At 47.6% G+C, this 15901-nt stretch overlaps 1 long non-coding RNA gene and 1 pseudogene across 1 annotated transcript; one reads left to right on the top strand and one right to left on the bottom strand.

Annotated features, from left to right (window-relative positions):
- Window positions 1-979: 979 nt before the first annotated feature.
- Window positions 980-2035, bottom strand: LOC140516345 (gamma-soluble NSF attachment protein pseudogene; annotated as a pseudogene).
- A 2923-nt stretch (window positions 2036-4958) lies between these two features.
- On the top strand, window positions 4959-5930 carry LOC140515334 (uncharacterized). Its single transcript, XR_011970948.1, has 3 exons — window positions 4959-5152; window positions 5250-5342; window positions 5605-5930. It is a non-coding gene; the product is annotated as an uncharacterized lncRNA (long non-coding RNA).
- The last annotated feature ends 9971 nt before the right edge of the window (window positions 5931-15901 follow it).

The raw sequence follows: 15901 nt of genomic DNA, 5'->3' as shown, positions 1-15901 counted from the left end.
AAAAAGAAAATGTGCACAGGGAGAAAAGCAGGACAGGGATGGATCTGAAAGCTGCTATGGAATCCTGCTGTAAAAGGCACTTCTGTCCCTTCTGGGAGAGGTTAGGGAAAGCTTGCATTACCATGTCAGTGGTGTTCCATGCCTCCCTGGTCACTTGTCTTTCTCTCTTCTCTGGTCCCATTTCCTGACCAACTTGAGTTCACTTCTTCATTGTGTTTGGAACTGAAAGACCCAGAAGGCCCGTCCTGCCTGTGCCTGTTTCCTCTGGCCTGTCCCCAGCGGGTTGCTGAGTAAGTTATCTTCTTTGGGGCCCAGGGCTAGCTCCGATGTAAAATGAGGGGATTACACTGGGTGGACCTGCTCAAGTCCCCTCCAGGTTGACAACTGATCCTGTTCCTTATCCTACACCTGAGCCTCAAGCTCAAGCTGATTGAATGAAGTTCACTTCCACTTTCCAGGGAAATGGCTAAGTCATTTGCAGTTTTCAAGGTCTGGGCAATGTGTCTTAGAATGTTAACCATGGGGGAGGCATATACAATGTCTCAGAAGTTTTAGGTGTTCTATAATCTCATGCTGAGGAGTTTCAGCAGTCAAAATGTCTATTAATGTGAGAAGTATGTTGGTGATGATCATTGGGAAAGGAGAGGGTGAAGAGTGGGAAAGCTGAGACTAACCTATTTGATTGTTTTCCACTGGATCCCATTACTGACAGTAATTACCAGTCAGTAAAGAGAAAATATTTCACCATGCATGGAATGAATCTACTCTGAGAGGAGGGAACAGAGGGGTCATTGGGAAGGGGGAGGATCCCCAGGGGTTGCATGCACGTTTGAAATAAGGAGGGTGAGAATAGGTATGTCGGGACAGAGGACACACACACACACGCACACACACACACACACACCCCAAAGACAGGTATAACAGAACTTTTTTCTTATTTCATTAGCTTTAATTTATTCGTTGTTCTAGGAAGGATAAGTTAACAGATGGGACTTTCCATAGACAGACCGAACACGTAATCGTCTTCCTCCTCCTTGTCCTCCAATTTTTCCTCCCCCTCCTTAGTGTCCTCCTCAACCATCTCCAACTTCTTTTCCTCGCTCTCCACCTTCTTTGTTGTTGGGGCTGTTTTCTTCTGGCTGTCAGAGCTGGGCATGCATTTAGATGGAGGTGGCAAAATCCTGGTCCTCAGGTTCTCGAGGTCAGGTACCTTGAGAATCACGGTCATCTCCCCATACTCCTTGTCAAGATGTTTGAAGACAGTAGACCTGCAAACCTCATCCACTCTGTCTTGGTCCTCATCTAAATAGTAATTCAGCAAAGTTACCATCGCCACATATTCGCTGCTGCTTTGAAAACTGGGGAAGCATATACAGCTGTGTTCCAGGCACTTGCAGGCAGCAGGGAAATCCAGGTCACACAGGTAGGCTAGACATTGTGCCAGGGCTGTCTGGTGGCACATGGAGGAGCTCTCTACCTCCATATACAAGTGTTGCTCCTGGCCGAGGGAGAACGCAGCGTCCCTGTAGCGCTTGTGCCTCACTAGCACCTTGGAGGCTCGGCCAGTGAATTCCAGGGCCAGCGAGAAGCAGTTCTCCCCCTCAAATAGCTGGGATGCCTGCTGGTAGAGACACACCACCTGGTGCGGAATGTGGCTCTCCAGCAGCTGTCTGAAGCGCCTCAAGGTCCAGGCTGCGGTGTCTGCTTCTCCACACTCCAGGTACCAGGAGACAGCCTGCTTCACGGCCTGGGCGGCATTCTCCAGGTGGTTGGACTTGCTCAGGTACAGGCCAGCTTGCTCATAGGCCATTGCGGCACACAGGGGCGCTCTGTTTCTCTCGTGGGACTCAGCTTCCTTGAGGAAGGCTTCTGCAGCCTCCTCCAGCCTCTTGGCCCTGAGGAAGGCTAAGGCGGCCTGCTCATACTCGCTCGCAGCCTTCCCGTAGTTGGGCTTCCATCTCAACAGTCCAATGCACTTGTATTGGGTGGCCTGGGCCATATGCCCCAAGGCCTCCCTGGTTTTTTGTTCTTCCATGTCCCGTGGCTGCCAGCTGTAAGGGAGGAGGACCTGGGTCAACACGGAACTGCCTGGAGACAGAGAGAGGGAAAGCCACAGCTCACCCCAGCAACAGAACCCAACAGAGAGAGGGAATGAGCATTGTGGGGGGGAGGGGTTCAAATGGAACACCCCATTGATTGCATAAGCATCTCGACAGAGGTCCCTGGAGTCAGAGCCATAGTGGAAGTGGGTCTGGGGAGATAGGGACTCCTGGGTCCTTGGAGAGCGAGAAGAACATCTCGCAAGCAATCTATCCAGGCAAGGAGGTGGCCAAACCAACAAGGAGGGAGTCTGGACAGCATTCAGCACTGGGTAGCCAAAGACATGGGCCAGACTGGGGTGACAGAGAAGGGCCAATGGAGAGGCAGAGGGGAACACAGGGTGGGGGAGGGGAGGAAGGGGATCCTTCCAGGGAGAGCCACAGGGCTCAGACCTAGTAACTAACTCATCACACCCCTCTGGGATGCTGAGAACGTGCCAAAGAACTGGAGGGGTGGGAACCTTTGGAACAGCAAAAAGGTTGCTGGGAACCACAAAGGACCCCAGGGGAGGGCGGCTGCTGGGCAAGCTGTTAGCCTGGCCATGGCTTAGCATCTATCTCTTGATTCCTCTCTGCAGTCTTTATAAGTGGCTTTTAAATTTCAGGGGAAGTTTTTCATCCTAATTGCTGAAAGAAAAGAGAGGAAAAAAAAGACATGACTCAAGGGTGTGCTTTGCAAGGGAGGGAAACCCCACAATGTCCATGGAAAAAGCATCCCAGTCACAGGATCACAGGTTTGGAGCTGGGAAGGGACATCACACTCCATTAAACTCAACAGAGGAGGAAATGGAGACACAGAGGTTAAAGGCCTTGCCCAGGGTGACACAGCTACTAGGGGAGGCTCAATTCAATCCAAGGTCCCCTGACTCCCCCAGTCCACAGTTGTGTCCTCCACACTATGCTCCCTCAGATGACATATAATGATTTTAAGAAAACAAACCTTTCTGTAGGAGGTTTATCCAAAAACTTTCAAAGTTTTTTTTGCTAAGGCCTACCAGATCCCACTGAGAAAAACCAGAAAGTTGGTTCAGAATCTTCAGAGTTTCTTTGGATGGGATCTAAGCTGAGTTTCAGGCAAAGGACTCAGAGACCATGAGCAAGAGGAGCTGATTATTGGATGGAGAGAGTCTAACTGAGTCAGAATTCTGTGTAGGAATTGAAAGTTGGGGAAAAAATCTGAAAGGTATCATGCAAGTTGTATCACCTCTGTCAGAAATGCTTGGCTGGGTCAATGCAAGCCTTGAAGGAAGAAGGAAGCTTTCAGACCATATTGGTCAAACCTAAAGGGTGGGCAAAGGGTGACAGGACTTACAAAGAACTGCCCAGTAAGGCAGAAGCCCTGAAGGAAAATAGTGGTGCTTTAGGCTGGAAAGATAATGTAATGGCAGGTTACAGAGGTTTCAACTGCAAAGTTCAGCATTTGTATCCTGTCCTGCAGGCTCTAGGGAGGCACCCCAGAAATCTTTCCACAGCCTGTCTGTTGGCCCTGCACTTTTCCCCTCATATCTGTAAATATTTGTTCTTGTGACCATCCATACTTCATCAGTCTTGACTGACAACAGGATCTCAACCAGAATCCTATTAATCAGTTGCCTGGAGCAAATGAGTCAAAGAGAGTAAGAAGGAAACCCATGCACAAGCATTCATCGAACCAGTTCCTTGGACTTTAGAAGTAACCCTAGAAATCCTTCATTTGGATCCACCAACAGTGACCAGACCTGATAAAGTAGAATGGTAGAACACCCCAGTTAGAAGAAGGCCAGAATTTTCCCGAAGTATGCCCCTGATCAAGAATAGGTAATGGAAAGGGAGAATTTGCCCAGAACTCAATCACTAACAGCTGAAATGTGGGTGGGAATGGCCTCTAGGAGACACCCCAGAACTCTATACACAGACTGCCTTTCAGCCATGGACAGTTCCAGTGCAGATATGGAAAGCAGCAGAGGGGTCTGAATGACCTGAAATCCAGACCAGGCAAACAGCAGAGGAACCTGCAACACAAAAGGTAAGAGGAAAGTAATGATTCACAGCAGGGAGTCAAAGCCCAGGGTCCAACAGCAACTCATTGTAGTCATCCATGAACAAAGGTGATCTGTCTAAGTCTTGTTTTGAATTGCCTTACTATTACTATCCTTTTGTCAGCAGTGGTAAATTTGAATGTAACATAATCATGCCTTGGTTTCTGTCCCTTCAGGTTTTACAATTTTAATTCACCTTCCAAAGGTGGGGAAGCCACAGCTGTTGTTCTTCTGAGCTCGTAATTTCCATAGGAACAGCACAGTCCACGTCTTCCATGCTCTCCTTTCAAATGTGTACGTGACTTTCCCACTTACCTGTGCTGACTACCGGCACAATTTTCATAGATTTGGAGTGAGAAGGCACCTTAAAACTCATCTGGTTCTAAAAGTCGCGTTTGTGCCATCACCTTCCCAATAGAAAATCAGCTTATTACCTTATCCTAGCAGAGCAAAAGCTGGAGGCAGCACAGCTCCCTCACTTGCAAATATGTATTTCCAAACACTAAGCAATCAAAAGTACAGCTTGATTGATTGACTGACAAGAGTATACCCCATTGCAGAGTGTCATGCATGAAGAAAATTAAAGGCATGTCAGATTTTAAAATTGGTATTACCATTTCTGGTGAAAAAAAGTCAGTGTCACCACTGTTGGTTTTCAAAACCCAGTAGCACTAATTTTGGTTAAAAAAGGCAATTTAGCCTTTTTATTCCAAGTAGGAGAGTACAACCATATTTGGTAAAAATGCCTCTACTGTGAGCAGTTGTTGAGATGTCAAGCATTGTTGGGTCAATGGGTGTGTCACCCCTACTGTGCGTATAAATAGAGGGCCAGAGCTCCGTGGAAAGCCTAAATCTGGGCCAACAAGTCTAAGAGGGAGGGTATCAACTTCCCTCCCCTGGGAAAGTGAGTGATAACCCAAGAGTCCCGACCTAACTGAAAGTAGAGGCTCAAGGTTTTGTACTGGTCATTCTAGATATTCTGAGTTAAAATAAAATCTCAGTCCCTCTACAAAGATTTTCACGTTGGAACTCAAGGTAGTTTACTGCTCTTTCTAGACTGTTGAGTAAAAATCTCAGTCCCTCTACAAAGGTTTTCAAGTTGGAACTCAAGGTTGTTTACTGCTCATTCCAGATATTCTGAGGGAAAATCTTGGCACCTCTACAAAGATTTTCAAAAACAAGACTTGGCTTCCAGACTCTTAGAAGCATGACATTCTCCAGTCAGGTAAGCACCCTTGGCTCATTGATCCTCACCCCCAAACGTTAAGATCTTAAGGTCATGCGGACGTATCCTACACGTTCAAAATGACGATAAAACTAGACACGTACGGAGTAAGCAAGTTCCAACTTAATGTAGTTTCTTACTCTTCATGAATTGAACTTGTAACATGGTGTTTTTGATGGAGGAACGTATAGTAACCTCCAGCTTTGGAGAGCCTCACATTTCCAGGGGTCAGGAGGTATTTTTTAATCTATTCATTTTGCAGCAACAGCAGCAGCAGCAGTAGCACCACCAAGTCTATCTAACCAAGATCCTTGTAAGACAAGATCTTCCTCAGTGTCAGGTTCCTGTCAGACAATGTCACTGTCCTGGAGCTGCAGGTGTGCTCTGGATTACAGCACGCAAGACAGCATGGCACCAGTGAGGAATATCATCCTGCAGCCTGTTTCCAGCCAGTTAAGGACACCTCTGTGATATGACGCTGAACATCCTAGATGCGCTCTGCATCTTCTACGTCGTGCACTCAGTCTTCTATCTTTTCTTGGCTTTCCTCTGTGTTGGTCACTAAATAAAGTGATTGATTACGAACAACTCGAAGTTTCTCGTGTCTTTAATAATCTTCATTTGTCGGTGCAACTGAACTATCTAAAATGCTGAATTAACTGGCATTGTATATGTGTAACTCTAGACTCATTCACAGTAAAATTCAGAATAAAACACTGATAATGCCCTCTGGGCTTCACTTAATTGGGACTAGAAATCGAGGCACAACATAGACAAATGGACAAAATTGTCTCTTCAGAGAAAATGGTCTATTTGTAACTGTCAATACCCAATGATAGTTAATAAAAATCAGACCTCATGTCACAAAAGGATGGATAAGAGATGTCATTCTAAGCAACAAGATGGTTTAAAACTCAGTCAGGATTTACTAGAAATCACAACACTTTAGGAAAAATATTGATGAGAAGCCACATTACTTTGTACATCAAGGGCAAGTAACGACGGATTATGCCCCCAACTTTTGCCACAGCAAAAATCAGTTGACAGAAATAAAGAATTTCAAGGAAATAAAGAATGCCCTGTTCTACAAGATTCTCAAGCGCTGGAGGGTGTGGCAGCACGTAGTGGAAGGTCCAAGTGGTGCCAGGAGGTATGTGTCAGGTACCTTTACTTACAGAACAGCCAAACTAAGGACAGCAGGCTGGCCACTAGTTTGTTTGTCCACCACAAATAAATATTGGATACAGGGAAGGAACGTAGGTTCATTACAGGACTGTCTTGGAAAAAGTGCATAATTCAGAAAACTCAGGCAAGATAATAGAAGAATCTGGGATATACTAATGTTGATATACAGTGCTCTCAGCACAGAAGTTCCCTTCATAACTGCACATGCCATCCCCTATCTGTGAGTTTTAATGAGTCCCTACAGCACAAAGCTTACCTTGCCGAGGGTAAAGGTTCTTCATATCCTACCTCTGATGCCTCCATGCTATTTCTGTCATCTTTGATTCTCTGTGTCCCAGACAACATCCTAGGATTTACCAAGCTAATTTGCACACTCCAGCTTCTGAACATGGAGAGTATCACAGGGAATACTGGCACATATGCACCATGAAAAAGTGGGCAAAGTTTGGCAGCCAAGGTCAGACCCATCCCCAAGCCAGTGCAGCTACAATTTCTCATGCTGAGGAAAAGATATCTTTGTCACACTGATCATTAAAATTAAGCATTTCTGTGGTACTGAGAGTGCTGAATTTCATTAGGAAACATTTCTCAAGAGGTAAGACTAGAGAGAACAACTCAAAAGAATTTCACAACAAATAATCTAAGGAAAACTCTTGAGGACTACTTCTCTGTCTCCCCCCCAAACAAGCTCTGTGAAATCTTGGGGCCATGTCATGTGATGTCATTCTATAGCATGATCTGACTATATATGGATGTTCCAGAGACGTAGAAGACTATCAAGATGGTAAAACAGGTTCTTCTTCATTTGCTGAACTGAGGCTGGCAGAAGTATGACAGACTGGCTTTCTTCTTCCTCGTGCTGCCTTCACACCCAGCGTTCAGAAGCTTTCTTACATCCCCTAGGGGTAAATGACACTGGTCTACTCAGTGATGCTCACGAGCATGTCCTGGATTCTACTACAGGGGGAATCTCTGCCCAGGGTGGATAGCTACAGCCATCTCCAGGAAGTTCTGTGTCCTGGGGACACTAGTGCTAGGCAGGATGGAGATGGAAAAGTCACCATTAGCCTTGGAGGGTTCCACACTCACCTGCAGCCTGCCCTGCTCCTCTTTCTGGAGGCCATGGACAGTTCCACTGTAGACATGGAAAGCAACAGAGAGGCCTGATTGGTCTGAAATCCAGACTCAGGCAAAAGAGAAGAGGAAACTGCAGCACAAAAGGTTAAGAGAGAATTCAGCATTCACAGCAGGGGGTCTCAAACCAAGTTCTACCAGCAAAACACTGTAGCGATCCAAAAGGCGCTGACTGAAGAGACAAAAGCCCCTGCTTCAAGAGGGACCCAAGTACTTGGCCAGAGTTCCCCAAATGAACTCCTCAGCAGCAAGGACAAGAATGGTCCAAAACAAACCCAACCCAGGAACAAATGGGTTAACACAAAAGGAGCCCAGAGAGATAGATGGAGGGACACTGATGTTATGTCTTCAGCTACAGGTGGAATACAGAGGAAGTGTTCTTCTCAAGTGAATGGAAGCAACGATCCTCAGTGCCCCTTATGGGGGACCCAGGAACCTTGCGAGGTACCAGGTGTCTCAGCAGGGGCCCTCCAAACTTCTTTGTGGAGAGAACCCCACAGAAAGTAATCTGGGCACATGGTGGTTTCTGAGAAAACCTCCTAGGCTGCAGGGAGCATCTGTGGATGGGCCAAATGCCAACAAATTTTGTGGTAGAGCAAAAGAGGATGAATATGAGAAAAGCCCTCAACTTAGATCTGGCTGTCACCGTGGGATCACAGCACACACTACTGAACAGATTCCCTCATATCTGCAAAAAGTTGTTCTTGTGACCTTCAATACTCCTGCAGTCCTGACAAACAATAGGATCTCAACCAGAATCCCATTAATCAGCTGCCTAGTGAAAATGAGTCAAAGAGAGCAACAGGAAAGCCCAAGCAGAAGCATTCAGTGAACCAGCAACTTGGACTGCAGAATGAACCAAGAAGGATTTAAAATGAATATACATGGTCCAAAGGCAATCCATCAGTCTAGAGGAAAAGCAGCAAGTCACCTCATAGCTCCTGAAATGGAGACCCTGGTATAGAGGAAGATAATCTTATAGAAAGTCCAATGCCTGGGCCAGGCCTTAACTGCAGACGGGGCTAGGGTGTGATATGGGCTAGAATCCTTAAGTTGGCCCTACCAAGAATTTGTAGAACACATAAAACAGATTAATGGAAATCCACAGGTGGAGGTAGGCTAGAATTTCCCTGAAGTATGTCCAGGGTCAAGAAAAGGGAACAGGTTGTACAAATCCACACAGAATGATATCTCTCACAGTGGGGCTAAGGGTGAACTCTAGGAAATACCCCAGAAATCTTTCCTCAGACTGCTTGTTGTCCCTGCACAGTTCCAGTGTAGACACTGCAAGGAGTGTAGGGTCCAGAATGGCCTGAAATCCAGATCCAGGAAACAGAAGAGGAAACTGCAGGACAAAAGGTCAGAAGAAATTAAGGATTCATAGCAGGGGTTCCTAACCTAGATTCCAGGATCACCCCACTGTAGTGATCTGTGAACAATAACTGGAGAGTAGACCGTACAAGAAGGACCCGAGTACTTGGCCAAAATCCCCCACATGAACTTCCCAGGGAAAAAGAGAAGAATGGTTAAAAAATACAAATCCAATCCAAGAACAAATTGGTCTAAAAAGTGAGCCCAGATAGACCTTCATTGGAGGAACACTGATGTTATGTCACAGTCTATAGGTGGACCACAGAGGAAGTGTTCAGGCGAGCTGAACATAAGTATTGGGCCTGAGTGTCCAGTAAATTGTCCAATGTGCCAACAGGCACAGCAGGAGGCCTTGAGGGAACACCACAGAAATTGATCCAAGCACATTGTGGTGACTGGGATAATCTCTTCAGGTAGAGGGAGTATTGGTGGAAGGGCCCATTCGCAGCTCGGAATGCCATAGAGAGCCAGATTATGAAAATGAAACAAAGCCCTCAATTTAGAGCGAGTCATCACAGCAGGGGACCCTGCCATGGACCACGGAACATATCCTGTCACATCGATGGAAAGATGTCCTGGTGACCTTTAATATTCCCCCAGTTCTTACTGACAATAGCATCCCAAACCAGAATCCCCTTAATCCCAGTGAGAAGTTTCAGAACATTCAACCAGAAAGTCCACGTGTACAGAGAGAAGAGCAGGACAGGGATGGGTCTGAAAGATGCTAGATTCCTCCTGCACAAGGCACTTCTGTCCCCTCTGGGCGAGGTTAGGCAAAGCTTACATTACCATGTCAGTGGTGTTCCATGCCTCCCTGGTCACATGTCTTTCTCTCATGTCTGCTCCCATTTCCTCACCACCTTGGTTTCACTTCTTCATTGTATTTGGAATCAGAAGACCCAGAGGGCCCATCCTGCCTGTCCCTGTTCCCTGTGGCCTGTCCCCAGTGGGTTCCTGTGCAAGTTAACTTCTTTGGGCCCCAGAACTACCTCTTATGTATAATGAAGGGATTAGACTGGGTGGACCTACTCAAGTCCCATCCAGGTTGACAACTGACCCTGTTCCTTATCCTACACCTTAGCCTCTAGCTCAAACTGATTGAAAGAAGTTCATTTCAGTTTTCCAGGGAAAAGGCTAATTCATTTGCAGACTTCAAGGTCTGGGCACTAGGTCTTAGAATGGTAAGCACAGGGGAGGCATGAACAAAATCTAAGAATTTTTAGGTGTTCTATAATCTGACCCTGAGGACTTTTGGCAGTTAAAAAATCTATAAATATAAGAAGTAGTTCTTGATGATCATTGGGAAAGGTTGGGGGGGTGGGTCTGGCAAAGCAGAGAGTAACCTCGTTGATAATTTTCTCCTGGAACCCATGCCCTGAGCCAGGAATTACCAGTCAGTAAAGGGAAAATATTTCACCTTGGAAGGAAGGTATATCTACTCTGGGAGGATGGCCCATAGGGGTCATTGGGAATGGGGAGGAATGCAAAGGCCTCCATTCAAATTTGAAATAAAAAGGGTGAGAAAAGGTATGATGGGAGAAAGCACACCCACACACACACAGATACAAGACTGGTATAACAGAACGTTTATTTTTTTAACTAATTAGCTTTAATTAAATCATTGTTTTAGGAAGCAGAGGTTAGCAGATGGTACATTCCATGGAGAGAGAGATCCTATGTTCCTCTTCTTCCTCTTTCTCTTCCAATTTCTCCTCCTCCTCCTTAATGTCCTCCTCCAGGTTCTCCACATTCTTCTCCTCCACCCCCTCCTCCTTATTTGTTGTTGAGGTTGCTTGCTTTTCGATGTTGGAAGGGGACATGCATGTGGATGAAGGTGGCAAAAGACTGGTCTTCAGGTTCTCGACGCCAGGTACCTTCAGGAATGTGGTCATCTTCCTGTATTCCTTGTCCAGGTGTTTGAAGACAGGAAACCGGCAGACCCAGTTCACTCCTTCTTGGTCCTTGTCTTCGTAGCAATTCAGCAAAGTTACCATCGCCATGAACTCAGCAGTGCTTGTGAAATTGGGAAAATATATACAGCTATCTTCCAGGCAGGTGGAGGCAGCAGCGAAATCCAGGTCACACAGGTGGGATAGGCACTGCGCCAGGGCTCTCCAGTGGCACACAGGGAAGCCCTCTGCCTTGACATACAAGCGCTTCTCCTGGCCGAGGGAGATAGCAGCGTCCCCGTAGCGCTTGTGCCTCACCAGCACCTTGGAGGCTCGGCCAGTGAAGTCCAGGACCTTCAGGAAGCGGGACTCCTCCTCAAATAACTGGGATGCCCTCTGGTAGAGGCACACCACCTGGTGAGGGATCTGGCTCTCCAGTAGCTCACTGGAGCTCCTCAAGATCCAGGCTGCGATGTTTGCCTCTCCACACTGCAGGTACCAGGAGACAGCCTGTTTGAGAGCCTGGGCCATCTCCTGCAGGTGGTTGGACTTGCTCAGGTACAGGCCAGCTTGCTCATAGGCCATTGCCGCACAGAGGGGCGCTCTGTTTTTCTCATGGGACTCAGCTTCCTTGAGGAAGGCTTCTGCAGCCTCCTCCAGCCTCTTGGCCCTGAGGAAGGCTAAGGTGGCCTGCTTATACTTGCTGGCAGCCTTCCCGTAGTTGGGCTTCCTTCTCCACAGCCCAAAGCACATGTATCGGGTGGCCTGGGCCATATGCCCCAAGGCCTCCCTGGTTTCTTGTTCTTCCATGTCCCGCGGCTGCCAGCTGCAGGGGAGGAGGACCTGGGCCAACAGGGAACTGCCTGGAGAGAGAGAGAGGGAAAGCCACAGCTCACCCCAGCAACAGAACCCAACATAGTGAGGAGATGAGCATTGTGTGTGGGGGGGAGGGGTTCAAATGGAACACGCCATTGATTGCATAAGCATCCCGACAGAGGTCCCTGGAGTCAGAGCTATAGTGGAAGTGGGGCTGGAGATATAGGGTTTCCTGGGTCCTTGCAGAGCAAGAAGGACATCTCGCAAGCAATCTATCCAGGCAAGGAGGTGGCCAAACCAACAAGGAGGGAGTCTGGACAGCATTCAGCACTGGGTAGCCAAAGACCTGGGCCAGACTGGGGCCACAGAGAAGGGCCAATGGAGAGGCAGAGGGGAACACAGGGTGGGGGAAGGAAGGAAGGGGATCACTCCGAGGGAGAGCCACAGGGCTCAGGCCTGGTAAGTAACATATCACACCCCTCTGGGATGCTGAGATCGTGCCAAAGAACTGGAGGGGAGGGGATCCTTTGGAAGAGCAAAGAGGTTGCTGGGAACCACAAAGGACCCCGGGAGAGCGCAGGTGCTGGGCAAACTTTTAGCCAGGCCAAGGGTTACCATTCATCCCTCAATTCATTTCTCTAGTCTTTATAAGTGGATTTTAAATTTCAGGGGATTTTTTTAATCCTAATTGCTGAAAGAAAAGAGAGACAAAAATAAAACATAATTCAACGGTGTGCTTTATGGGGGAGAGAAACCCTGACATTTCCTGTGGAAACAAGGTCACAGTCATAGGATCACAGGTGTGAAGTCAGGAAGGGACATCACAGTCCATGAAATTCAACGAAGGAGGAAACAGAGGCACAGAGGTTACATAACTTGCCCAGTGAGACACAGCTACTAAGGGAGGCTCAGTTCAAACCCAGGTCCTCTGACTTCCCAAGTCCCGAACTTGGCCCACTACAGGATACTGCCTATAATGATATATAATGATTTTTAATAAAAGAAACTTTTCTGTAGGAGGTTTATCCAATAACTTTCAAACTTCTATTTGGTTCAGACCTACCAGATCCCATTGAGAAAAACCAGAAAGATGGTTCACAATCTGCAAAGCTTCTTTGTCTGGGATCTAAGCTGAGATCCAGGGAAAGGACTCAGAGAGCCATGAGCAGGAGGAACTGATTATTGGAGAAAGAGTGTCTAACTGAGTCAGATTTTTGTTTGGGGGCTGGAAGGTGGGGAAAGATTGGGAAAGGTAAGTGGTCAATGCAAGTGGTAGCAGCTTGGCCAGAAAGGCTCAGCTGGGTCAGCCCAGAGAGCTTTAAGATGCAGGGACACTGGTACTCTGCCCCTGCCTCGAGAGGGAACACACACTAAGGGTCATGCTGAAAGGATCACAAGCAATGGGTCTCAGTGCCCTGAGAGGGAAAATACAGAAACCATCCAAGGTAGAAGCAACCATAGCTAGAGCTCTACCAAGAGCCTCTAGGAAGGAACAGATGGGGACACATAAACAGACAGAGAGGGGACACACAGACCGATGGAGACACAGGGACAGACAGAGTGGAACATAGCACAGACAGGAGACACAAAGACATATGGGGACACAGGGAGAGATGGGGAAACGTGAACAGACAGATGGAGCACAAGGACAGAGAGATGGGCATGCATGGACAGACAGATGAGGATGCAAAGATTGGTGGGGAAACATGGACAGACAGGTGGGGGATACACCAAGAGAAAAGGAAACACGGACAGACACATGGGGACACAGAGACTGATGGGGACACAAGGATGGGCAGATGGGGACACACAGACAATTGAGGACAGACTGATTGGGGAACAAAGATAGGGAAACAGTGACAAACAGATGGGGACACATTCACAGACTGATGGAGACACTTGGAAAAACAGATGGGGACACACAGATAGATGGGGACACAAGAAGAGATATGAGAGACATGGACAGATAGGGACACAGAGCTAGATGGGACACACGGAGAGACAAATGAGGACACAGAGACAGATGGAAACAAGCAGACAGACACTTGAGGGACACACAGACAGGCAGATGGGGATACAAAATCAAGACGTTGGGGACACACAGAGGGGAACACTGGGACAGAGAGGAGACACGGACAGATGGGTCTCAACAGATGAGGATGCACGGATAAGCAGATGGGGACACACAGAGAGATAGGAGATACACAGACGGATTGATGGGGACACCCAGAAAGAAGGGGACTAGTGGAACAGATGGGGACACACAGAAAGATACATCATGCTGGAGGGAAAGCAAGAAGAGGACCAGAAGCTCCTGAAATGGGGACACCAGGATAGAGAAAGAGAATCTCCCACAAAATTTCATACGTGACAACATCCTTCACTGCAGGGGGACATACAATACACTCTTGGCCACATTCCCTCACAACCATCCACCAACAGTGTGCAAAACTTAGAAAGTGCAATGGAGGAAAAGCACAGCCAGTACGAGGCTCAAGCATCCAAAAAGTGTGTCCCTGGTCAAGGAAGGGAATGGACAGCCCCAATCCAGCCAGGATTTAATCATTCACAGTAGGGAATCTGTCGGTGTGCTCTGGCGAACAAAGCAGAAATCTATCCACAGACAGTGTGTATGTCGAGCACAATGGCACAGAGTACATAGAAAGGACAGAGGCACCAATAGGGGCTGAAATGTAGGCCCAGGCAGAGAGGAGAGGAATCTTCCCCAAAGTCTCATCCCCATCTAGGTTCTTTACTACTCCTTCCAGACTTTCTGAGTGAAAATCTCAGTCCCTCTACAAACACTGTGAACACAGAGCATGTCACAGTTTATAGATATATATGGACCCTACAGGTCTTTAGGCAAAGAATGGAAAACCAAATTCAGATCCATCCTGAAGCCAGTGCAGCTATAAATCCTCATGCCTGGGAGACTGGATTTTTGTCACCGTGATCATTCACATTAAGCATTTCTTTGGAAGTGAGAGTCCTGGAACACGAAGCAGATCACCTGAAATCTATCAGAGATGTTCTCTTGACCTTGAATATTCCCTGAATCCTGACTGACAAGAGGATCTCAACCAGGATCCCCTTAGGCAGCTGCCCAGCACAAAAGAGTCAGAGAAGTCACCAAGAAAGCCCTTACTGAAGCACTCATTGAGCCAGTTACTTGGGCTTCAGAAGTCACCCTAGGAACCTCTCCATTGACTACATTGGTCCCAAGGCAATCCTTCACTCTACAAGGAAAGCAGGAAGAGGAACAGAAGCATCTGACATGGAGACCCAGGAAGAGAGAAAGGGAATCTTGCACAAAATCCAATCCATACTGCCGGCCTTCACCACAGCGGTTGCCCATGGAATCTAGGCCATATTCCCTAACCTGGATCCACCAACAGCTTAAAGACCTGCCATTGCAGAATCGAGGAAAAAACAAAGCTAGAATGAAGCCAGAATACCCCCCAAGGATGCCCCTGGTTAGGAAGAGGGTTTGAATGGCCAGAATCCCCCCAGAATTCTGTCACTCAAGATGGGTGGTTGAGGCTGGGCTACAGCAGGCACTAAAGAAATCACACAGAGAGACAGACAGACAGATGGAGACACAGAGAGTAGCCAAAGGCAATGGTGAGGGAACCCCAAAGAAATGGATCCAGGGACATTCTGGGTACTGAGAATAGCCTCCTGGATGCGTTGGTGCATCGGTGTGGGGGCAAATTCCCTGCTAAGTGTGCCATACCACAAAGAGAAGGTTTGGGAAAGAAAGCCCCAGACTTGGAGACGCTGGCACAGCAGGGGTCCTGGCAAGGTCCACAGACCAGACCCCCTCAGATCTGTCAAAAGAAGTGCTTCTAACCTTTTATATTCCCTCAGTCATGACTGACAATGGCATCTCAAACAGAATCCCCTCAACCAACTGCCCAGAGAATGAGTCAGAAAGCAACAAGGAAGCCCATGCTGAAGCAGTCAGCAATCCAGCTTCTTGGGCTTTACATGTGACCCTAGAAAGGACCCCACTGACTACATGTGGTACCAAGGCAATCCTTCAGGCTTGAGGGAAAGCAGGACATGGACAAGAAGCACCCGAAATGGAAACCCAGGGAAAGAGAAAGGGGATCTTCCACAAAATCCCAATCAAAACACAGGCCTTTACCCCGGGGCGGGGGTCTA

This window comes from Notamacropus eugenii, chromosome X (genome assembly GCF_028372415.1).
Source record: "Notamacropus eugenii isolate mMacEug1 chromosome X, mMacEug1.pri_v2, whole genome shotgun sequence".
Taxonomy (NCBI): domain Eukaryota; kingdom Metazoa; phylum Chordata; class Mammalia; order Diprotodontia; family Macropodidae; genus Notamacropus; species Notamacropus eugenii.
This window is presented reverse-complemented; position numbering and strand designations above follow the sequence as displayed.